The sequence below is a fragment of the Cetorhinus maximus genome, unplaced genomic scaffold (assembly GCF_964194155.1).
Source record: "Cetorhinus maximus unplaced genomic scaffold, sCetMax3.hap1.1 HAP1_SCAFFOLD_651, whole genome shotgun sequence".
Taxonomy (NCBI): domain Eukaryota; kingdom Metazoa; phylum Chordata; class Chondrichthyes; order Lamniformes; family Cetorhinidae; genus Cetorhinus; species Cetorhinus maximus.
The window spans coordinates 54,469-78,168 of NW_027596593.1; the positions used below are offsets into that span (position 1 = coordinate 54,469).

A 23,700-nucleotide genomic window follows, 5' to 3' on the forward strand; every position below is an offset into this window, starting at 1 on the left:
TAAAGTAAATTAATAACAAATTGAGAAAGTAAATATGGAACACAAAATATTTTAAAACTAGGGCACAGGTTAAAAACATGATCCTAATTTCTGTTGAACTGAATGAGGCGAGTCATTACAGTGCGTGACCGATTTGTTTAAGTGTGCGGGCCCATTAAACTTTTTGCACAGCCGCGCAAATTTAAAGGGGCTTATGTGGCGGTGTGTCTGTGAGGAAACCTCTCCTCATATCTTGTATCCCACTGTGAAACCGTCTTCAGCTCCCAAATTGCACTCAGACAATGTGCTACATTTGCATATTGTGCAGGAGTCGGGGGAGGGGTCATGGGGCTGCCCCTTGTCTCTGTACTTGAAATGGCAGCCAGGCAGCAACTGTAGTGCTTCCTCAAATCCAACCTGAAGAAAAGGCAAGACATGTTGGGTGCTGAGAGGGAGAAGCATTGCCACTTTAGGTTCTACTTGGATTTTACTGAGGTAAAAGGTGATTGAAAAAGTCAAGCCTTTCTCCCCTAGCAGTTACCACTGAGGACAGAAATAATACCGAGCGCTGATCTATCACTGAGCACTGAGGCCGGCCAAGGGGAGGCATCTGAAAGCTGCAGAGAGAGCAAGAAGCCAGGATGGACGACTGAGAATACTGGCTGAGATAGACAGCAAAAACTGTGACACAAGCTCAGGTAAGCGTGGTGTTTTGCAGTTCAAGTTCATCACTTTGTGACAGTATAGATATTTTTCACTTTCCTAGGATAAGGCTGTTCCCTTTCTAGAAGTTAGAAACAGCCGTGCAGATGTATTTTCTGCGCTCCTTTGCTTGCCTGCTGAATAGGACTGATTGGAGGGGAAAAGGTGATTAAAAGAGAGCCGACATCATTGCAGGCTGGCAGATGGTGTGCTGTGCTGTGCACGCAGGTGGTTTTGTTGTTTGGCTTGTGTGTGACTTCTGGTTGAAGCTGAAAGATTTCTAAAATTTTGAAGGAAATAATCTTCGAGAAGGGGAGAAACATTTTCAACATTTTAACAGGATCTAAGGCTGTTCGCTGTGTCGTACCTGTACTTATCCTTGCTGCCACCTGCCTTCTCACTGCTGATCATCATCTTGTGTTATTATAATGATATAATGCATTGGACTTATTTACTGTGACTTCATAACATGACACATTTCCCTTCTGGTGATGTCATGCTGACATCCCGTAAAGGAAATAGACCAACAGTCAGCCCAAAAGAAGGCCCAACGCCAAGCAAAGGAAGCCCATAAACGAGGATGCTAGACAGCTCGTACAAAAGAAAGCAGGGCATCAGGAAACAACTCAACAGCAGCTGACGTAGTACTCTCCAGGTTCAGTGCAGGAGAAGCACTGGAATCAGTAAAAAGTAATGCCCCTACATGTATGAACATACAACTTAGGAGCAGGAGTAGGCCACTGGGCCCCAAGAGCCTGCTCCACTACTCAGAAGGTCATGGCTGATCCGATTGTAACCTCAACCCCACATTCCTGCCTACCAGCGATAACCTTCCAACCCCGCCTTGTTAATCTATCCAGCTCTGTCTTGAAAATATTCAAAGACTCTGTTTCCACCACCTTTCGAGGAAGAGAGTTCCAAGGACTCTCTACACTCTGGGAGAAACGCTGCTGACTTTGCCTTCCCTGTAGATGTGGAAGGACTTTAGCTGCATACCTGGTCAGCTGGCAAGCTCCACAGACCGATCGGCGCAGGCTTGGAGGGCCGAAGTGCCTGTTCCTGTGCTGTACTTTTTTTTCTTCTTTGTTCTTTGACTGCTCAAGCTGAAAGCAAAGACAAAAATACAGCAGGCCTCGATCGAAGAACTCCTCTGCGCTGTGAGCTAGTTGCTCACACGGAAACTCAGCTACAAAGACTCATGGATTGTCTCTCATGCCTGTCACGTGTTCTCCCTTGTGACTGAGTGTTTCTCGAAATTTTCCATTACCTGCCAGTTACACGACACATCTAGCGCAACCGTAGACAGCGACCTTTCTCCATTACGCCTTTGCCCCAAACTTTAGTGCGTCCCTCAGCACGTAGTCCTGGACCTTGGAATGTGCCAACTCTTTGCAATGGAAGACCAACAAGTTTCGGACAGCCAAAGAGTGTCTTTCACCGAGTGGATCCTCCGGCGGTAGTTGATGTTTGTCTCGGCGTGTGTCCCTGGGAACAGCCCCTGGAGCACAGAGTCCATACCTGTGTCACGGAACTGCTCGGGATGCACCTCGACAAGAACCACGGCCACTCTCTTCAGAGTTCTGGTGATGAGGCATTCTGCCAAATGACCCTGACGGTCTGTTCGGCGAACCGTCCGCCGGAATCCACCATCTCCTTTTCCCGCAGGGCCTCTAGGGTGATACGTGCTAACCACTGCCTGATGGACTTGCGGACAAAGGTGTTTCTCTGCATAAGTTTTTCCACACGGGGCAGGTGATACGGCACTTGGAGCGTTCCGCGGCAGGGTGGCCAGACCCATCCTTCGCAACACCAGGGACAGGTAAAACCTCAGCACGTAGTGACGCTTGGTGTTTGGGTCTACACACAGCTTGATACTGCCATACACAAAGGTGGCCATCAGGATGAGGGTGATGTTGGGCATGTTTTTTCCCCCTTCATCCAGAGTTTTCTTACATCATGTCCCTGCAAACAGGATCCACTTTTGACCTCCAGATAAAGCGGAAGATGGCTGGCGTGATCGCCACAGCACAGGAGTGAGGAATGGGCCAGACCTGCGCCACGTACAGCAACACCTGTCCCTGGTGGAAAAATTTATGCAGAAAAACACCTTTGACCACAAGTCCATCAGGCAGTGGTCAGCACGTAACGTCCTAGAGGCCCTGAGGGAAAAGGAGAGGGTGGACCCTGTGGGATGGTTCCCCGAGCAGACTGTCAAAGTCATTTGGCAGAATGCCTCATCGCCAGAACTTTCCAACAAACACCAAGACGTGGCTTGGCTGGTGGTGAGAAAGGCCCTCCCCGTCAGATCCTTCCTACACGCCAGGAGGCTCACCCCCTCTGCACGTTGCCCTCGAGGTGGCTGTGGTGGGGAAGAGACCGTTGTTCACCTCCTTGTGGATTGTGCCTTTGCAAAGAAAGTCTGGAGAGAGATGCAGTGGTTGCTGTCGAAGTTCATCCCGAGCAGTTCTGTGACACAGGACTCTGTGCTCTACGGGCTGTTCCCAGGGACACACACCGAGACAAAAATCGACTGCAGCTGGAGGATCATCAACTCGGTGAAAGAGGCGCTTTGGTCTGCCCGAAACTTGTTGGTCTTCCAGCGCAAAGAGTTGTCCCCGACCGATTGTTGCGGACTGGCACAATCCAAAGTCCAGGACTACGTGCTGAGGGACGCACTAAAGCTTGGGGCAGCTGCCGCAAAGGCGCAATGGGGAAGGGTCGCTGTCTAAGACCTTTCTGCCACAGCGCACCGAGAGACTGGGAACTGTTTAGAGCCCCTCGGGCTGTACAGCTCAAAATGAAAGGCTGTAAATGATTGTAATATTGTTTGTACTGATGCACCTGGTGATACATTTTGTAAAAGTTTAACCTGGATTGTACCCTTGTAATGTTGTTTTTGAAATGGTTTGGAATGTGATTGAAGATATTTTATGAATAAAGTATATTTTTACAAAAAAAAAAAAAAAAAAAATCTGTTCTTATCAGTTTAATATCTGATACGTCCCTTATCTGGGGACCATATATTAAATTGATTTTTGCAGCAGGGAGATGGAATAGGGGCTTGCTCCGTCCACTCCACGCATCGACCCGGTATTGCAGTATCTCTGGGAATGGTGCACCACCCCTTTCCAGGGGATTTTCAATGCTAAAAATAGTTTTCTTACAAACATCTGCTTTCTTTACTTTTCAACATGCACATCTTTCAAAACCCAACTTTCTTTCTTTCTCACTCACCCGCACCATCTACACACAAAAAACACGCACGCTCACCCAACGCTCACAGACACCACTCTCATCTCACAAACACTCTACCTCACTCATACAAAAACATCTTTCACTTGCAAATACACCTCTCAAACACTCTCTCAGCTGCACCTTTCGCCTCACAACATTTTCAACCAGCTCTCTGCTGCCGCTCCCGCCCGCTGCTGCTGCTGCTGCTGATACAGCAACAGTCAAAACTCACACCTCAAAGCTCACACACTTTACACAGCTACTCGGAAACGTCTACATCCACGTTCACACAATCCTTACACTGCACAAGGAGCCCATTCCGCCCGTCGTGACTGCACCAGCTCTCCCAATGAACATTTCACTTCGTGCCATTCTCCTGCCTTCTCCACGTAACCCAGCACATGCTTTCTTTTCAAATAATCATCTCATTCCCTCTTCAATTGAACCTGCCTCCGCCACGCTATCAGGCGGTGCATTCCAGACCCTGACCACTCGCTGCTCCTATCACTTTTGCTTCTTCTGCTAGTTACTTTAAACCTGTGCCCGCTCCTTCTCGATCCTTTCATCGGTGCAAGCAGTTTCTCCCTATCTACTCTCTCCAGATACCTCATGATTTTCAATACCTCTATCAAGTCTCCTCTCAGACTTCTTTTCCCCAAGGAATACAGTCCCAACTTCTCCAATCTTACTTCATAACTCAACTTCCTCGCCCCTGGAACCAAACTCGTAAACCTCTTCTGCACTCTCTCCAATGCCTTCACTACCCTCCTAAAATGCAAGTCAAAATGCAATCCATCAGAGTCAGCATGGCTTTATGAAGACTAAATCGTGTTTGACTAAATTGCTAGAGTTCTTTGAAGATGTGACAAGCAAAGTGGATAATGGCGATCCTGTAGATGTAGTATGTCTGGACTTCCAGAAGGCATTTGATAAGGTGCCGCACAAAAGATTAATACACAAGATAAGATCACACGCAGCTAAGGGTAATATATTTGCTTGGATAGAGCTTTGGCTAACCAACAGAAAGCAGAGAGTCAGGATAAATGGGTCTTTTGTGGATGGCAAGCTGTAACTAGTGGGGTGCCACAGGGTTCGGTCCTTGGGCCCCAACTATTTACTTGGATTCAGGAGTAGAAGGTACCATAGCTAAATTTGCAGATGACACCAAAATAGGTGGGAAAGTAAGTTGCAGTGAAGAAATGAGAAATTTACAAATGGATATGGACAGGTTAGGTGAATGGGCCAAAATTTGGCAGATGGAGTTTAACGTGGATAAGTGAGGTTATCCAGTTCAGCTCCTACAGGCAATGGTCACGGTGGTGGTCCCATGGGCCATCGATCTGGTCGGGCGGAAATGACTCTCGTTCCTCCGGCCTGGGTATTCTGCTGCGGGGAGGCAACTTCACCGTCTCCGAGGTGAAGGAGGTGGTGGGCGGGCGACTCCTCGTAGCAGACGTAATGTACAAGAACGCTCCACTCCGGTTAATTAACGTGTATGGCCCGTCACAAGGAGCTGAGCGGCTGGAGGTTTTTCAGCAGCTCCCACTGCTGCTGGCGACCTCCAGGCCGGTCATTCTGGGCGGTGACTTCAACTGCATCATCGATGCGGCTGGACGATCCAGCAGGGCCGGCAGCAGATTGGACGCTACGTCCAGATCCCTGATGGAAACAGTTAAGGATGCCAAGCTGCACGACGTCTTCAGCAACCCTGCAGACAGAGCGCAGCGTAGATACACCTGGTCGCGGCCAGACGGGTCCATTCGTTCCAGGATAGACTTCCTGTTTGTGTCCCGTGCATTCACAGTCAGATCCACCGAGGTCAAGCCGTTGTTCTTCTCTGACCACTGCCTCCTACTGGCGGACTGCCACTTGGAGAAGGACCTGAGGGTGGGCAGGGGGGCATGGAAGCTATTCGTGCAACTGCTGACCCCAGAGAACATTGAGGAGCTCAAGAGGGCTTATGAAGGTTGGAGAACCATGAAACCCCTCTTTGAGTCCCTGACACACTGGTGGGAAGCGATCAAGGGAAACACCAAGAGGTTTTTCATCCTCAAAAGCATCCAGAAAGCTAGAAAGGAAGAGAGGGAAATGTCCCGACTCCAGAAAAACATGCAGAATCTGCTGCGGCTGCAGTCGGTGGGGGTCGATGTCAAGGAAGAACTCCAAGAGGTGAAGAGCCAGCAAGCCTAGCCCTTTGCCTCCAAGAACATCTTCCATTCCAGAGCCCGCTCCGTGGAGCAGGATGAGACGTGCTCACGTTTCTTCTTCCAAAAGGAACAGAGAGAGAGCTCTGTGATCAGCAGCCTGAATGAAGAAGACGGATCAGTAAAGTCAGCGCAGTCCGACATTTTGAGGATCAGCAAATCCTTTTATGCCGGATTTTATGACGTGAAGCCGACGGACAGCACGGCCTCCCAGTCCTCCTTGTCCTCTATCACGGAGGTCTCAGGCGACAGTACACGGGAGAGGCTGGACAAACCGCGAACTCCTGACGAACTGACTTAGGCCCTTGAGTCCTTCGAGAAGAGTAAATCTCCCCAGAAGCGACGGCTTGCCGGTGGAGTTGTATTCGGCTCTGTGGGACTTGATCGGCCCAGACCTGCTAGGAGTGTACGAGAGTATGCTCCTGGCCGGCAGTATGTCAGAATCCATGAGGAAAGGCATCATCACCCTCATCTACAAGCACAAGGAAGAAAGGGAGGAAATTAGAAATTGGCGACCCATTTCACTGTTGAATGTGGACTATAAGATTCTGTCCAAGGTCATCGCCAATCGGGTCAAATCCGCTCTGGAATTGGTGATTCACCCTGACCAGACCTGCTCTGTGCCGGGCAGGAAGATCTCTGACAGCCTGGCGCTGCTCAGGGATACGATTGCCTATGTGCAGGACAGGGGTGTGGATACCTGCCTCATCAGCCTGGATTAGGAGAAAGCCTTTGACAGAATATCGCACACCTACATGGTGGATGTGCTCTCAAAATGGGGTTTGGGGAGGGAATTCGCAATTGGATCCAGTTGGATCCTACTCTACACTAACATCAGTAGCGCAGTCTCAATCAATGGGTGGGAATCAGATAGCTTTCCAATTAAATCTGGAGTCAGGCAGGGCTGTCCTCTCTCGCCTGTTCTTTGCTGAGTCCATCAGGAAGGATCCGGGCATTAGAGGAGTTACGATCCCAGGCAGTGGAGGCACTCAGATCAAAGCCTCCCTGTACATGGACGATGTCGCCGTCTTCTGTTCTGATCCGCTGTCGGTGTGCAGACTGATCCACATCTGCGACCAGTTCGAACTGGACTCGGGAGCCAAGGTAAATCGTGGGAAGAGCGAGGCCATGTTCTTTGGGAACTGGGCTGACCGATCCTTTGTCCCCTTCACCGTCAGTGCTGACGGCCTGAAGGTGCTGGGGATATGGTTCAGAGGGACCGGGGTATGCGTTAGAAACTGGAAGGATCCAGTGTCTATGGTGAAAAGGAAACTGGGAATCTGGGAGCGACGCTTCCTCTCCGTTGCGGGTAAGAACCTGGTCATCAGGTGTGAGGCACTCTCGCTGTTGCTGTACATGGCGCAGGTCTGGCCCATTCCAGACTGCTGCGCGATGGCGATCACCCGAGCCATCTTCCGCTTTATCTGGAGGTCGAAAATGGATCGTGTCCGCAGGGACGCGCTGTATAAGCCTCTAGATAAAGGGGGAATAAACGTGCCCAACATCGCCCTCATACTGATGGCCACCTTTGTGTGCGGCTGTATCAAGCTGTGCGTAGACCCTCGGTACGCAAACACCAGGTGTCACTACGTGCTGAGGTTCTACCTGTCCCCGGTTTAGCGAAGGATGGGTGTGGCCACGCTGCCGCGGAACGCTCCAAGTAGTTGGACCGTGCCGTACCACCTGTCCCTGGTGGAAAACTTTATGCAGAAAAACACCTTTGACCCCAAGTCCATCAGGCAGTGGTCGGCACGTAACGTCCTATAGGCCCTGCGGGGAAAGGAGATGGTGGATCCTGTGCGATGTTTCCCCGAGCAGACTGTCAAAGTCGTTTGGCAGAATGCCTCGTCTCCAGAACTTTCCAACAAGCACCAAGACGTAGCTTGGCTGGTGGTGAGAAATGCCCTCCCCGTCAGATCCTTCCTGAAGTCTCAGCCTCTCTGCATGTTGACCTCGAGGTGGCTGTCGTGGGGACGAGACCGTTGTTCACCTCTTTGTGGAATGTGCGTTTGCAAAGAAGGTCTGCAGAGAGTTGCCGTGGTTTTTGTCGCGGTTCATCCCAAGCAGTTCTGTGACACAGGTCTCTGTGCTCTACGTGTTGATCCCAGGGACAGGGACGCACATCGAGACAAGCAGGTGGAGGATCATCTACTCGGTGAAAGACGCTCTTTGGTCTGCCCGAAACTTGTTGGTCTTCCAGCGCAATGAGTTGTCCCCAGCAGAGTGTTGCAGACTGGCTGGCACATTCCAAGGCCGAGGACTACGTGCTGAGGGACGCACTAAAGCTTGGGGCAGCCGCCACAAATGCGCAGCGGGGAACGGTCGCTGTCTAAGACCTTTCAGCCATAGTGCACCGAGGGACTGGGAAAGGTATAGACCCCTCGGCCTGAAAGACTCACATTGAATGTATGCAGTGAATATTACATTTATCACAATTGTATTGAAGCACCTCAGAGTGCAACATGATCTATGTAGATAACTTGAATACTATTGCACTGTCTGACTGCCTGTAATCAGCATGTTGAAATGTCTGTAATGTTCATTGATCGTATTGAAGCGTCGCAGGGTGCGACATGATCTATTTGAAAAACTGGAATATGATTGCACTTTTTGCGATGGCCATTTTGAAATGTTTTGTAATGTTCTTTCAGATATTTTATGGATAAGGTATATTTTTCCACAAAAAAACGACAACAGTTACAAAGAAAACCAACAGCAGCAACAACAGCTCTTCTCCACAGTCTGAATTAGAATTTCAGAGTCAGAAAACAGAGCAAAAAAACACGCAGCGTCCTGAAATGACAAACCTGAAATGAACGTGTACTTAGTGTATCAAGCCTTTAAACTGCATTGCAGAAAACTCCTTCCTGCCTGCTAGTGCAACAAGATGCTGCATCGTATATTACACAGCGAATCAGGCCTTCAGTCGTCTTGACTTGTGCAGCTCCAGTGACTTCAGGCCTCCAAAAGCAGGCCAGTATTTGAAAGGGCTCCTCTTGACAAGTGTAAGACCCTGATCAAACTAAATATTTTAATTTTCTTAACCAGTGAGATTGAACGAACCGTGATGCATGTCCAAGACAAAATAGAATATAAAGCAATGTAAAGTAAATTAATAACAAATTGAGAAAGTAAATATGGAACACAAAATATTTTAAAACTAGGGCACAGGTTAAAAACATGATCCTAATTTCTGTTGAACTGAATGAGGCGAGTCATTACAGTGCGTGACCGATTTGTTTAAGTGTGCGGGCCCATTAAACTTTTTGCACAGCCGCGCAAATTTAAAGGGGCTTATGTGGCGGTGTGTCTGTGAGGAAACCTCTCCTCATATCTTGTATCCCACTGTGAAACCGTCTTCAGCTCCCAAATTGCACTCAGACAATGTGCTACATTTGCATATTGTGCAGGAGTCGGGGGAGGGGTCATGGGGCTGCCCCTTGTCTCTGTACTTGAAATGGCAGCCAGGCAGCAACTGTAGTGCTTCCTCAAATCCAACCTGAAGAAAAGGCAAGACATGTTGGGTGCTGAGAGGGAGAAGCATTGCCACTTTAGGTTCTACTTGGATTTTACTGAGGTAAAAGGTGATTGAAAAAGTCAAGCCTTTCTCCCCTAGCAGTTACCACTGAGGACAGAAATAATACCGAGCGCTGATCTATCACTGAGCACTGAGGCCGGCCAAGGGGAGGCATCTGAAAGCTGCAGAGAGAGCAAGAAGCCAGGATGGACGACTGAGAATACTGGCTGAGATAGACAGCAAAAACTGTGACACAAGCTCAGGTAAGCGTGGTGTTTTGCAGTTCAAGTTCATCACTTTGTGACAGTATAGATATTTTTCACTTTCCTAGGATAAGGCTGTTCCCTTTCTAGAAGTTAGAAACAGCCGTGCAGATGTATTTTCTGCGCTCCTTTGCTTGCCTGCTGAATAGGACTGATTGGAGGGGAAAAGGTGATTAAAAGAGAGCCGACATCATTGCAGGCTGGCAGATGGTGTGCTGTGCTGTGCACGCAGGTGGTTTTGTTGTTTGGCTTGTGTGTGACTTCTGGTTGAAGCTGAAAGATTTCTAAAATTTTGAAGGAAATAATCTTCGAGAAGGGGAGAAACATTTTCAACATTTTAACAGGATCTAAGGCTGTTCGCTGTGTCGTACCTGTACTTATCCTTGCTGCCACCTGCCTTCTCACTGCTGATCATCATCTTGTGTTATTATAATGATATAATGCATTGGACTTATTTACTGTGACTTCATAACATGACACATTTCCCTTCTGGTGATGTCATGCTGACATCCCGTAAAGGAAATAGACCAACAGTCAGCCCAAAAGAAGGCCCAATGCCAAGCAAAGGAAGCCCATAAACGAGGATGCTAGACAGCTCGTACAAAAGAAAGCAGGGCATCAGGAAACAACTCAACAGCAGCTGACGTAGTACTCTCCAGGTTCAGTGCAGGAGAAGCACTGGAATCAGTAAAAAGTAATGCCCCTACATGTATGAACATACAACTTAGGAGCAGGAGTAGGCCACTGGGCCCCAAGAGCCTGCTCCACTACTCAGAAGATCATGGCTGATCCGATTGTAACCTCAACCCCACATTCCTGCCTACCAGCGATAACCTTCCAACCCCGCCTTGTTAGTCTATCCAGCTCTGTCTTGAAAATATTCAAAGACTCTGTTTCCACCACCTTTCGAGGAAGAGAGTTCCAAGGACTCTCTACACTCTGGGAGAAACGCTGCTGACTTTGCCTTCCCTGTAGATGTGGAAGGACTTTAGCTGCATACCTGGTCAGCTGGCAAGCTCCACAGACCGATCGGCGCAGGCTTGGAGGGCCGAAGTGCCTGTTCCTGTGCTGTACTTTTTTTTCTTCTTTGTTCTTTGACTGCTCAAGCTGAAAGCAAAGACAAAAATACAGCAGGCCTCGATCGAAGAACTCCTCTGCGCTGTGAGCTAGTTGCTCACACGGAAACTCAGCTACAAAGACTCATGGATTGTCTCTCATGCCTGTCACGTGTTCTCCCTTGTGACTGAGTGTTTCTCGAAATTTTCCATTACCTGCCAGTTACACGACACATCTAGCGCAACCGTAGACAGCGACCTTTCTCCATTACGCCTTTGCCCCAAACTTTAGTGCGTCCCTCAGCACGTAGTCCTGGACCTTGGAATGTGCCAACTCTTTGCAATGGAAGACCAACAAGTTTCGGACAGCCAAAGAGTGTCTTTCACCGAGTGGATCCTCCGGCGGTAGTTGATGTTTGTCTCGGCGTGTGTCCCTGGGAACAGCCCCTGGAGCACAGAGTCCATACCTGTGTCACGGAACTGCTCGGGATGCACCTCGACAAGAACCACGGCCACTCTCTTCAGAGTTCTGGTGATGAGGCATTCTGCCAAATGACCCTGACGGTCTGTTCGGCGAACCGTCCGCCGGAATCCACCATCTCCTTTTCCCGCAGGGCCTCTAGGGTGATACGTGCTAACCACTGCCTGATGGACTTGCGGACAAAGGTGTTTCTCTGCATAAGTTTTTCCACACGGGGCAGGTGATACGGCACTTGGAGCGTTCCGCGGCAGGGTGGCCAGACCCATCCTTCGCAACACCAGGGACAGGTAGAACCTCAGCACGTAGTGACGCTTGGTGTTTGGGTCTACACACAGCTTGATACTGCCATACACAAAGGTGGCCATCAGGATGAGGGTGATGTTGGGCATGTTTTTTCCCCCTTCATCCAGAGTTTTTTTACATCATGTCCCTGCAAACAGGATCCACTTTTGACCTCCAGATAAAGCGGAAGATGGCTGGCGTGATCGCCACAGCACAGGAGTGAGGAATGGGCCAGACCTGCGCCACGTACAGCAACACCTGTCCCTGGTGGAAAAATTTATGCAGAAAAACACCTTTGACCACAAGTCCATCAGGCAGTGGTCAGCACGTAACGTCCTAGAGGCCCTGAGGGAAAAGGAGAGGGTGGACCCTGTGGGATGGTTCCCCGAGCAGACTGTCAAAGTCATTTGGCAGAATGCCTCATCGCCAGAACTTTCCAACAAACACCAAGACGTGGCTTGGCTGGTGGTGAGAAAGGCCCTCCCCGTCAGATCCTTCCTACACGCCAGGAGGCTCACCCCCTCTGCACGTTGCCCTCGAGGTGGCTGTGGTGGGGAAGAGACCGTTGTTCACCTCCTTGTGGATTGTGCCTTTGCAAAGAAAGTCTGGAGAGAGATGCAGTGGTTGCTGTCGAAGTTCATCCCGAGCAGTTCTGTGACACAGGACTCTGTGCTCTACGGGCTGTTCCCAGGGACACACACCGAGACAAAAATCGACTGCAGCTGGAGGATCATCAACTCGGTGAAAGAGGCGCTTTGGTCTGCCCGAAACTTGTTGGTCTTCCAGCGCAAAGAGTTGTCCCCGACCGATTGTTGCGGACTGGCACAATCCAAAGTCCAGGACTACGTGCTGAGGGACGCACTAAAGCTTGGGGCAGCTGCCGCAAAGGCGCAATGGGGAAGGGTCGCTGTCTAAGACCTTTCTGCCACAGCGCACCGAGAGACTGGGAACTGTTTAGAGCCCCTCGGGCTGTACAGCTCAAAATGAAAGGCTGTAAATGATTGTAATATTGTTTGTACTGATGCACCTGGTGATACATTTTGTAAAAGTTTAACCTGGATTGTACCCTTGTAATGTTGTTTTTGAAATGGTTTGGAATGTGATTGAAGATATTTTATGAATAAAGTATATTTTTACAAAAAAAAAAAAAAAAATCTGTTCTTATCAGTTTAATATCTGATACGTCCCTTATCTGGGGACCATATATTAAATTGATTTTTGCAGCAGGGAGATGGAATAGGGGCTTGCTCCGTCCACTCCACGCATCGACCCGGTATTGCAGTATCTCTGGGAATGGTGCACCACCCCTTTCCAGGGGATTTTCAATGCTAAAAATAGTTTTCTTACAAACATCTGCTTTCTTTACTTTTCAACATGCACATCTTTCAAAACCCAACTTTCTTTCTTTCTCACTCACCCGCACCATCTACACACAAAAAACACGCACGCTCACCCAACGCTCACAGACACCACTCTCATCTCACAAACACTCTACCTCACTCATACAAAAACATCTTTCACTTGCAAATACACCTCTCAAACACTCTCTCAGCTGCACCTTTCGCCTCACAACATTTTCAACCAGCTCTCTGCTGCCGCTCCCGCCCGCTGCTGCTGCTGCTGCTGATACAGCAACAGTCAAAACTCACACCTCAAAGCTCACACACTTTACACAGCTACTCGGAAACGTCTACATCCACGTTCACACAATCCTTACACTGCACAAGGAGCCCATTCCGCCCGTCGTGACTGCACCAGCTCTCCCAATGAACATTTCACTTCGTGCCATTCTCCTGCCTTCTCCACGTAACCCAGCACATGCTTTCTTTTCAAATAATCATCTCATTCCCTCTTCAATTGAACCTGCCTCCGCCACGCTATCAGGCGGTGCATTCCAGACCCTGACCACTCGCTGCTCCTATCACTTTTGCTTCTTCTGCTAGTTACTTTAAACCTGTGCCCGCTCCTTCTCGATCCTTTCATCGGTGCAAGCAGTTTCTCCCTATCTACTCTCTCCAGATACCTCATGATTTTCAATACCTCTATCAAGTCTCCTCTCAGACTTCTTTTCCCCAAGGAATACAGTCCCAACTTCTCCAATCTTACTTCATAACTCAACTTCCTCGCCCCTGGAACCAAACTCGTAAACCTCTTCTGCACTCTCTCCAATGCCTTCACTACCCTCCTAAAATGCAAGTCAAAATGCAATCCATCAGAGTCAGCATGGCTTTATGAAGACTAAATCGTGTTTGACTAAATTGCTAGAGTTCTTTGAAGATGTGACAAGCAAAGTGGATAATGGCGATCCTGTAGATGTAGTATGTCTGGACTTCCAGAAGGCATTTGATAAGGTGCCGCACAAAAGATTAATACACAAGATAAGATCACACGCAGCTAAGGGTAATATATTTGCTTGGATAGAGCTTTGGCTAACCAACAGAAAGCAGAGAGTCAGGATAAATGGGTCTTTTGTGGATGGCAAGCTGTAACTAGTGGGGTGCCACAGGGTTCGGTCCTTGGGCCCCAACTATTTACTTGGATTCAGGAGTAGAAGGTACCATAGCTAAATTTGCAGATGACACCAAAATAGGTGGGAAAGTAAGTTGCAGTGAAGAAATGAGAAATTTACAAATGGATATGGACAGGTTAGGTGAATGGGCCAAAATTTGGCAGATGGAGTTTAACGTGGATAAGTGAGGTTATCCAGTTCAGCTCCTACAGGCAATGGTCACGGTGGTGGTCCCATGGGCCATCGATCTGGTCGGGCGGAAATGACTCTCGTTCCTCCGGCCTGGGTATTCTGCTGCGGGGAGGCAACTTCACCGTCTCCGAGGTGAAGGAGGTGGTGGGCGGGCGACTCCTCGTAGCAGACGTAATGTACAAGAACGCTCCACTCCGGTTAATTAACGTGTATGGCCCGTCACAAGGAGCTGAGCGGCTGGAGGTTTTTCAGCAGCTCCCACTGCTGCTGGCGACCTCCAGGCCGGTCATTCTGGGCGGTGACTTCAACTGCATCATCGATGCGGCTGGACGATCCGGCAGGGCCGGCAGCAGATTGGACGCTACGTCCAGATCCCTGATGGAAACAGTTAAGGATGCCAAGCTGCACGACGTCTTCAGCAACCCTGCAGACGGAGCGCAGCGTAGATACACCTGGTCGCGGCCAGACGGGTCCATTCGTTCCAGGATAGACTTCCTGTTTGTGTCCCGTGCATTCACAGTCAGATCCACCGAGGTCAAGCCGTTGTTCTTCTCTGACCACTGCCTCCTACTGGCGGACTGCCACTTGGAGAAGGACCTGAGGGTGGGCAGGGGGGCATGGAAGCTATTCGTGCAACTGCTGACCCCAGAGAACATTGAGGAGCTCAAGAGGGCTTATGAAGGTTGGAGAACCATGAAACCCCTCTTTGAGTCCCTGACACACTGGTGGGAAGCGATCAAGGGAAACACCAAGAGGTTTTTCATCCTCAAAAGCATCCAGAAAGCTAGAAAGGAAGAGAGGGAAATGTCCCGACTCCAGAAAAACATGCAGAATCTGCTGCGGCTGCAGTCGGTGGGGGTCGATGTCAAGGAAGAACTCCAAGAGGTGAAGAGCCAGCAAGCCTAGCCCTTTGCCTCCAAGAACATCTTCCATTCCAGAGCCCGCTCCGTGGAGCAGGATGAGACGTGCTCACGTTTCTTCTTCCAAAAGGAACAGAGAGAGAGCTCTGTGATCAGCAGCCTGAATGAAGAAGACGGATCAGTAAAGTCAGCGCAGTCCGACATTTTGAGGATCAGCAAATCCTTTTATGCCGGATTTTATGACGTGAAGCCGACGGACAGCACGGCCTCCCAGTCCTCCTTGTCCTCTATCACGGAGGTCTCAGGCGACAGTACACGGGAGAGGCTGGACAAACCGCGAACTCCTGACGAACTGACTTAGGCCCTTGAGTCCTTCGAGAAGAGTAAATCTCCCCAGAAGCGACGGCTTGCCGGTGGAGTTGTATTCGGCTCTGTGGGACTTGATCGGCCCAGACCTGCTAGGAGTGTACGAGAGTATGCTCCTGGCCGGCAGTATGTCAGAATCCATGAGGAAAGGCATCATCACCCTCATCTACAAGCACAAGGAAGAAAGGGAGGAAATTAGAAATTGGCGACCCATTTCACTGTTGAATGTGGACTATAAGATTCTGTCCAAGGTCATCGCCAATCGGGTCAAATCCGCTCTGGAATTGGTGATTCACCCTGACCAGACCTGCTCTGTGCCGGGCAGGAAGATCTCTGACAGCCTGGCGCTGCTCAGGGATACGATTGCCTATGTGCAGGACAGGGGTGTGGACACCTGCCTCATCAGCCTGGATTAGGAGAAAGCCTTTGACAGAATATCGCACACCTACATGGTGGATGTGCTCTCAAAATGGGGTTTGGGGAGGGAATTCGCAATTGGATCCAGTTGGATCCTACTCTACACTAACATCAGTAGCGCAGTCTCAATCAATGGGTGGGAATCAGATAGCTTTCCAATTAAATCTGGAGTCAGGCAGGGCTGTCCTCTCTCGCCTGTTCTTTGCTGAGTCCATCAGGAAGGATCCGGGCATTAGAGGAGTTACGATCCCAGGCAGTGGAGGCACTCAGATCAAAGCCTCCCTGTACATGGACGATGTCGCCGTCTTCTGTTCTGATCCGCTGTCGGTGTGCAGACTGATCCACATCTGCGACCAGTTCGAACTGGACTCGGGAGCCAAGGTAAATCGTGGGAAGAGCGAGGCCATGTTCTTTGGGAACTGGGCTGACCGATCCTTTGTCCCCTTCACCGTCAGTGCTGACGGCCTGAAGGTGCTGGGGATATGGTTCAGAGGGACCGGGGTATGCGTTAGAAACTGGAAGGATCCAGTGTCTATGGTGAAAAGGAAACTGGGAATCTGGGAGCGACGCTTCCTCTCCGTTGCGGGTAAGAACCTGGTCATCAGGTGTGAGGCACTCTCGCTGTTGCTGTACATGGCGCAGGTCTGGCCCATTCCAGACTGCTGCGCGATGGCGATCACCCGAGCCATCTTCCGCTTTATCTGGAGGTCGAAAATGGATCGTGTCCGCAGGGACGCGCTGTATAAGCCTCTAGATAAAGGGGGAATAAACGTGCCCAACATCGCCCTCATACTGATGGCCACCTTTGTGTGCGGCTGTATCAAGCTGTGCGTAGACCCTCGGTACGCAAACACCAGGTGTCACTACGTGCTGAGGTTCTACCTGTCCCCGGTTTAGCGAAGGATGGGTGTGGCCACGCTGCCGCGGAACGCTCCAAGTAGTTGGACCGTGCCGTACCACCTGTCCCTGGTGGAAAACTATAGGCCCTGCGGGGAAAGGAGATGGTGGATCCTGTGCGATGTTTCCCCGAGCAGACTGTCAAAGTCGTTTGGCAGAATGCCTCGTCTCCAGAACTTTGCAACAAGCACCAAGACGTAGCTTGGCTGGTGGTGAGAAATGCCCTCCCCGTCAGATCCTTCCTGAAGTCTCAGCCTCTCTGCATGTTGACCTCGAGGTGGCTGTCGTGGGGACGAGACCGTTGTTCACCTCTTTGTGGAATGTGCGTTTGCAAAGAAGGTCTGCAGAGAGTTGCCGTGGTTTTTGTCGCGGTTCATCCCAAGCAGTTCTGTGACACAGGTCTCTGTGCTCTACGTGTTGATCCCAGGGACAGGGACGCACATCGAGACAAGCAGGTGGAGGATCATCTACTCGGTGAAAGACGCTCTTTGGTCTGCCCGAAACTTGTTGGTCTTCCAGTGCAATGAGTTGTCCCCAGCAGAGTGTTGCAGACTGGCTGGCACATTCCAAGGCCGAGGACTACGTGCTGAGGGACGCACTAAAGCTTGGGGCAGCCGCCACAAATGCGCAGCGGGGAACGGTCGCTGTCTAAGACCTTTCAGCCATAGTGCACCGAGGGACTGGGAAAGGTATAGACCCCTCGGCCTGAAAGACTCACATTGAATGTATGCAGTGAATATTACATTTATCACAATTGTATTGAAGCACCTCAGAGTGCAACATGATCTATGTAGATAACTTGAATACTATTGCACTGTCTGACTGCCTGTAATCAGCATGTTGAAATGTCTGTAATGTTCATTGATCGTATTGAAGCGTCGCAGGGTGCGACATGATCTATTTGAAAAACTGGAATATGATTGCACTTTTTGCGATGGCCATTTTGAAATGTTTTGTAATGTTCTTTCAGATATTTTATGGATAAGGTATATTTTTCCACAAAAAAACGACAACAGTTACAAAGAAAACCAACAGCAGCAACAACAGCTCTTCTCCACAGTCTGAATTAGAATTTCAGAGTCAGAAAACAGAGCAAAAAAACACGCAGCGTCCTGAAATGACAAACCTGAAATGAACGTGTACTTAGTGTATCAAGCCTTTAAACTGCATTGCAGAAAACTCCTTCCTGCCTGCTAGTGCAACAAGATGCTGCATCGTATATTACACAGCGAATCAGGCCTTCAGTCGTCTTGACTTGTGCAGCTCCAGTGACTTCAGGCCTCCAAAAGCAGGCCAGTATTTGAAAGGGCTCCTCTTGACAAGTGTAAGACCCTGATCAAACTAAATATTTTAATTTTCTTAACCAGTGAGATTGAACGAACCGTGATGCATGTCCAAGACAAAATAGAATATAAAGCAATGTAAAGTAAATTAATAACAAATTGAGAAAGTAAATATGGAACACAAAATATTTTAAAACTAGGGCACAGGTTAAAAACATGATCCTAATTTCTGTTGAACTGAATGAGGCGAGTCATTACAGTGCGTGACCGATTTGTTTAAGTGTGCGGGCCCATTAAACTTTTTGCACAGCCGCGCAAATTTAAAGGGGCTTATGTGGCGGTGTGTCTGTGAGGAAACCTCTCCTCATATCTTGTATCCCACTGTGAAACCGTCTTCAGCTCCCAAATTGCACTCAGACAATGTGCTACATTTGCATATTGTGCAGGAGTCGGGGGAGGGGTCATGGGGCTGCCCCTTGTCTCTGTACTTGAAATGGCAGCCAGGCAGCAACTGTAGTGCTTCCTCAAATCCAACCTGAAGAAAAGGCAAGACATGTTGGGTGCTGAGAGGGAGAAGCATTGCCACTTTAGGTTCTACTTGGATTTTACTGAGGTAAAAGGTGATTGAAAAAGTCAAGCCTTTCTCCCCTAGCAGTTACCACTGAGGACAGAAATAATACCGAGCGCTGATCTATCACTGAGCACTGAGGCCGGCCAAGGGGAGGCATCTGAAAGCTGCAGAGAGAGCAAGAAGCCAGGATGGACGACTGAGAATACTGGCTGAGATAGACAGCAAAAACTGTGACACAAGCTCAGGTAAGCGTGGTGTTTTGCAGTTCAAGTTCATCACTTTGTGACAGTATAGATATTTTTCACTTTCCTAGGATAAGGCTGTTCCCTTTCTAGAAGTTAGAAACAGCCGTGCAGATGTATTTTCTGCGCTCCTTTGCTTGCCTGCTGAATAGGACTGATTGGAGGGGAAAAGGTGATTAAAAGAGAGCCGACATCATTGCAGGCTGGCAGATGGTGTGCTGTGCTGTGCACGCAGGTGGTTTTGTTGTTTGGCTTGTGTGTGACTTCTGGTTGAAGCTGAAAGATTTCTAAAATTTTGAAGGAAATAATCTTCGAGAAGGGGAGAAACATTTTCAACATTTTAACAGGATCTAAGGCTGTTCGCTGTGTCGTACCTGTACTTATCCTTGCTGCCACCTGCCTTCTCACTGCTGATCATCATCTTGTGTTATTATAATGATATAATGCATTGGACTTATTTACTGTGACTTCATAACATGACACATTTCCCTTCTGGTGATGTCATGCTGACATCCCGTAAAGGAAATAGACCAACAGTCAGCCCAAAAGAAGGCCCAACGCCAAGCAAAGGAAGCCCATAAACGAGGATGCTAGACAGCTCGTACAAAAGAAAGCAGGGCATCAGGAAACAACTCAACAGCAGCTGACGTAGTACTCTCCAGGTTCAGTGCAGGAGAAGCACTGGAATCAGTAAAAAGTAATGCCCCTACATGTATGAACATACAACTTAGGAGCAGGAGTAGGCCACTGGGCCCCAAGAGCCTGCTCCACTACTCAGAAGGTCATGGCTGATCCGATTGTAACCTCAACCCCACATTCCTGCCTACCAGCGATAACCTTCCAACCCCGCCTTGTTAATCTATCCAGCTCTGTCTTGAAAATATTCAAAGACTCTGTTTCCACCACCTTTCGAGGAAGAGAGTTCCAAGGACTCTCTACACTCTGGGAGAAACGCTGCTGACTTTGCCTTCCCTGTAGATGTGGAAGGACTTTAGCTGCATACCTGGTCAGCTGGCAAGCTCCACAGACCGATCGGCGCAGGCTTGGAGGGCCGAAGTGCCTGTTCCTGTGCTGTACTTTTTTTTCTTCTTTGTTCTTTGACTGCTCAAGCTGAAAGCAAAGACAAAAATACAGCAGGCCTCGATCGAAGAACTCCTCTGCGCTGTGAGCTAGTTGCTCACACGGAAACTCAGCTACAAAGACTCATGGATTGTCTCTCATGCCTGTCACGTGTTCTCCCTTGTGACTGAGTGTTTCTCGAAATTTTCCATTACCTGCCAGTTACACGACACATCTAGCGCAACCGTAGACAGCGACCTTTCTCCATTACGCCTTTGCCCCAAACTTTAGTGCGTCCCTCAGCACGTAGTCCTGGACCTTGGAATGTGCCAACTCTTTGCAATGGAAGACCAACAAGTTTCGGACAGCCAAAGAGTGTCTTTCACCGAGTGGATCCTCCGGCGGTAGTTGATGTTTGTCTCGGCGTGTGTCCCTGGGAACAGCCCCTGGAGCACAGAGTCCATACCTGTGTCACGGAACTGCTCGGGATGCACCTCGACAAGAACCACGGCCACTCTCTTCAGAGTTCTGGTGATGAGGCATTCTGCCAAATGACCCTGACGGTCTGTTCGGCGAACCGTCCGCCGGAATCCACCATCTCCTTTTCCCGCAGGGCCTCTAGGGTGATACGTGCTAACCACTGCCTGATGGACTTGCGGACAAAGGTGTTTCTCTGCATAAGTTTTTCCACACGGGGCAGGTGATACGGCACTTGGAGCGTTCCGCGGCAGGGTGGCCAGACCCATCCTTCGCAACACCAGGGACAGGTAAAACCTCAGCACGTAGTGACGCTTGGTGTTTGGGTCTACACACAGCTTGATACTGCCATACACAAAGGTGGCCATCAGGATGAGGGTGATGTTGGGCATGTTTTTTCCCCCTTCATCCAGAGTTTTCTTACATCATGTCCCTGCAAACAGGATCCACTTTTGACCTCCAGATAAAGCGGAAGATGGCTGGCGTGATCGCCACAGCACAGGAGTGAGGAATGGGCCAGACCTGCGCCACGTACAGCAACACCTGTCCCTGGTGGAAAAATTTATGCAGAAAAACACCTTTGACCACAAGTCCATCAGGCAGTGGTCAGCACGTAACGTCCTAGAGGCCCTGAGGGAAAAGGAGAGGGTGGACCCTGTGGGATGGTTCCCCGAGCAGACTGTCAAAGTCATTTGGCAGAATGCCTCATCGCCAGAACTTTCCAACAAACACCAAGACGTGGCTTGGCTGGTGGTGAGAAAGGCCCTCCCCGTCAGATCCTTCCTACACGCCAGGAGGCTCACCCCCTCTGCACGTTGCCCTCGAGGTGGCTGTGGTGGGGAAGAGACCGTTGTTCACCTCCTTGTGGATTGTGCCTTTGCAAAGAAAGTCTGGAGAGAGATGCAGTGGTTGCTGTCGAAGTTCATCCCGAGCAGTTCTGTGACACAGGACTCTGTGCTCTACGGGCTGTTCCCAGGGACACACACCGAGACAAAAATCGACTGCAGCTGGAGGATCATCAACTCGGTGAAAGAGGCGCTTTGGTCTGCCCGAAACTTGTTGGTCTTCCAGCGCAAAGAGTTGTCCCCGACCGATTGTTGCGGACTGGCACAATCCAAAGTCCAGGACTACGTGCTGAGGGACGCACTAAAGCTTGGGGCAGCTGCCGCAAAGGCGCAATGGGGAAGGGTCGCTGTCTAAGACCTTTCTGCCACAGCGCACCGAGAGACTGGGAACTGTTTAGAGCCCCTCGGGCTGTACAGCTCAAAATGAAAGGCTGTAAATGATTGTAATATTGTTTGTACTGATGCACCTGGTGATACATTTTGTAAAAGTTTAACCTGGATTGTACCCTTGTAATGTTGTTTTTGAAATGGTTTGGAATGTGATTGAAGATATTTTATGAATAAAGTATATTTTTACAAAAAAAAAAAAAAAAAAAATCTGTTCTTATCAGTTTAATATCTGATACGTCCCTTATCTGGGGACCATATATTAAATTGATTTTTGCAGCAGGGAGATGGAATAGGGGCTTGCTCCGTCCACTCCACGCATCGACCCGGTATTGCAGTATCTCTGGGAATGGTGCACCACCCCTTTCCAGGGGATTTTCAATGCTAAAAATAGTTTTCTTACAAACATCTGCTTTCTTTACTTTTCAACACGCACATCTTTCAAAACCCAACTTTCTTTCTTTCTCACTCACCCGCACCATCTACACACAAAAAACACGCACGCTCACCCAACGCTCACAGACACCACTCTCATCTCACAAACACTCTACCTCACTCATACAAAAACATCTTTCACTTGCAAATACACCTCTCAAACACTCTCTCAGCTGCACCTTTCGCCTCACAACATTTTCAACCAGCTCTCTGCTGCCGCTCCCGCCCGCTGCTGCTGCTGCTGCTGATATAGCAACAGTCAAAACTCACACCTCAAAGCTCACACACTTTACACAGCTACTCGGAAACGTCTACATCCACGTTCACACAATCCTTACACTGCACAAGGAGCCCATTCCGCCCGTCGTGACTGCACCAGCTCTCCCAATGAACATTTCACTTCGTGCCATTCTCCTGCCTTCTCCACGTAACCCAGCACATGCTTTCTTTTCAAATAATCATCTCATTCCCTCTTCAATTGAACCTGCCTCCGCCACGCTATCAGGCGGTGCATTCCAGACCCTGACCACTCGCTGCTCCTATCACTTTTGCTTCTTCTGCTAGTTACTTTAAACCTGTGCCCGCTCCTTCTCGATCCTTTCATCGGTGCAAGCAGTTTCTCCCTATCTACTCTCTCCAGATACCTCATGATTTTCAATACCTCTATCAAGTCTCCTCTCAGACTTCTTTTCCCCAAGGAATACAGTCCCAACTTCTCCAATCTTACTTCATAACTCAACTTCCTCGCCCCTGGAACCAAACTCGTAAACCTCTTCTGCACTCTCTCCAATGCCTTCACTACCCTCCTAAAATGCAAGTCAAAATGCAATCCATCAGAGTCAGCATGGCTTTATGAAGACTAAATCGTGTTTGACTAAATTGCTAGAGTTCTTTGAAGATGTGACAAGCAAAGTGGATAATGGCGATCCTGTAGATGTAGTATGTCTGGACTTCCAGAAGGCATTTGATAAGGTGCCGCACAAAAGATTAATACACAAGATAAGATCACACGCAGCTAAGGGTAATATATTTGCTTGGATAGAGCTTTGGCTAACCAACAGAAAGCAGAGAGTCAGGATAAATGGGTCTTTTGTGGATGGCAAGCTGTAACTAGTGGGGTGCCACAGGGTTCGGTCCTTGGGCCCCAACTATTTACTTGGATTCAGGAGTAGAAGGTACCATAGCTAAATTTGCAGATGACACCAAAATAGGTGGGAAAGTAAGTTGCAGTGAAGAAATGAGAAATTTACAAATGGATATGGACAGGTTAGGTGAATGGGCCAAAATTTGGCAGATGGAGTTTAACGTGGATAAGTGAGGTTATCCAGTTCAGCTCCTACAGGCAATGGTCACGGTGGTGGTCCCATGGGCCATCGATCTGGTCGGGCGGAAATGACTCTCGTTCCTCCGGCCTGGGTATTCTGCTGCGGGGAGGCAACTTCA

The 23,700-nt window shown here is 49.2% G+C and overlaps 2 non-coding genes and 1 pseudogene across 2 annotated transcripts; all 3 read left to right on the forward strand.

The window, feature by feature from the left end:
• Window positions 1–3,622: 3,622 nt before the first annotated feature.
• LOC144674428 (U2 spliceosomal RNA) lies at window positions 3,623–3,805 on the forward strand. Its single transcript, XR_013574547.1, has one exon. It is a non-coding gene; the product is annotated as a U2 spliceosomal RNA (small nuclear RNA).
• A 9,039-nt stretch (window positions 3,806–12,844) lies between these two features.
• LOC144674424 (U2 spliceosomal RNA) lies at window positions 12,845–13,024 on the forward strand (annotated as a pseudogene).
• An 8,978-nt stretch (window positions 13,025–22,002) lies between these two features.
• Window positions 22,003–22,185, forward strand: LOC144674429 (U2 spliceosomal RNA). Its single transcript, XR_013574548.1, has one exon. It is a non-coding gene; the product is annotated as a U2 spliceosomal RNA (small nuclear RNA).
• Window positions 22,186–23,700: the final 1,515 nt, after the last annotated feature.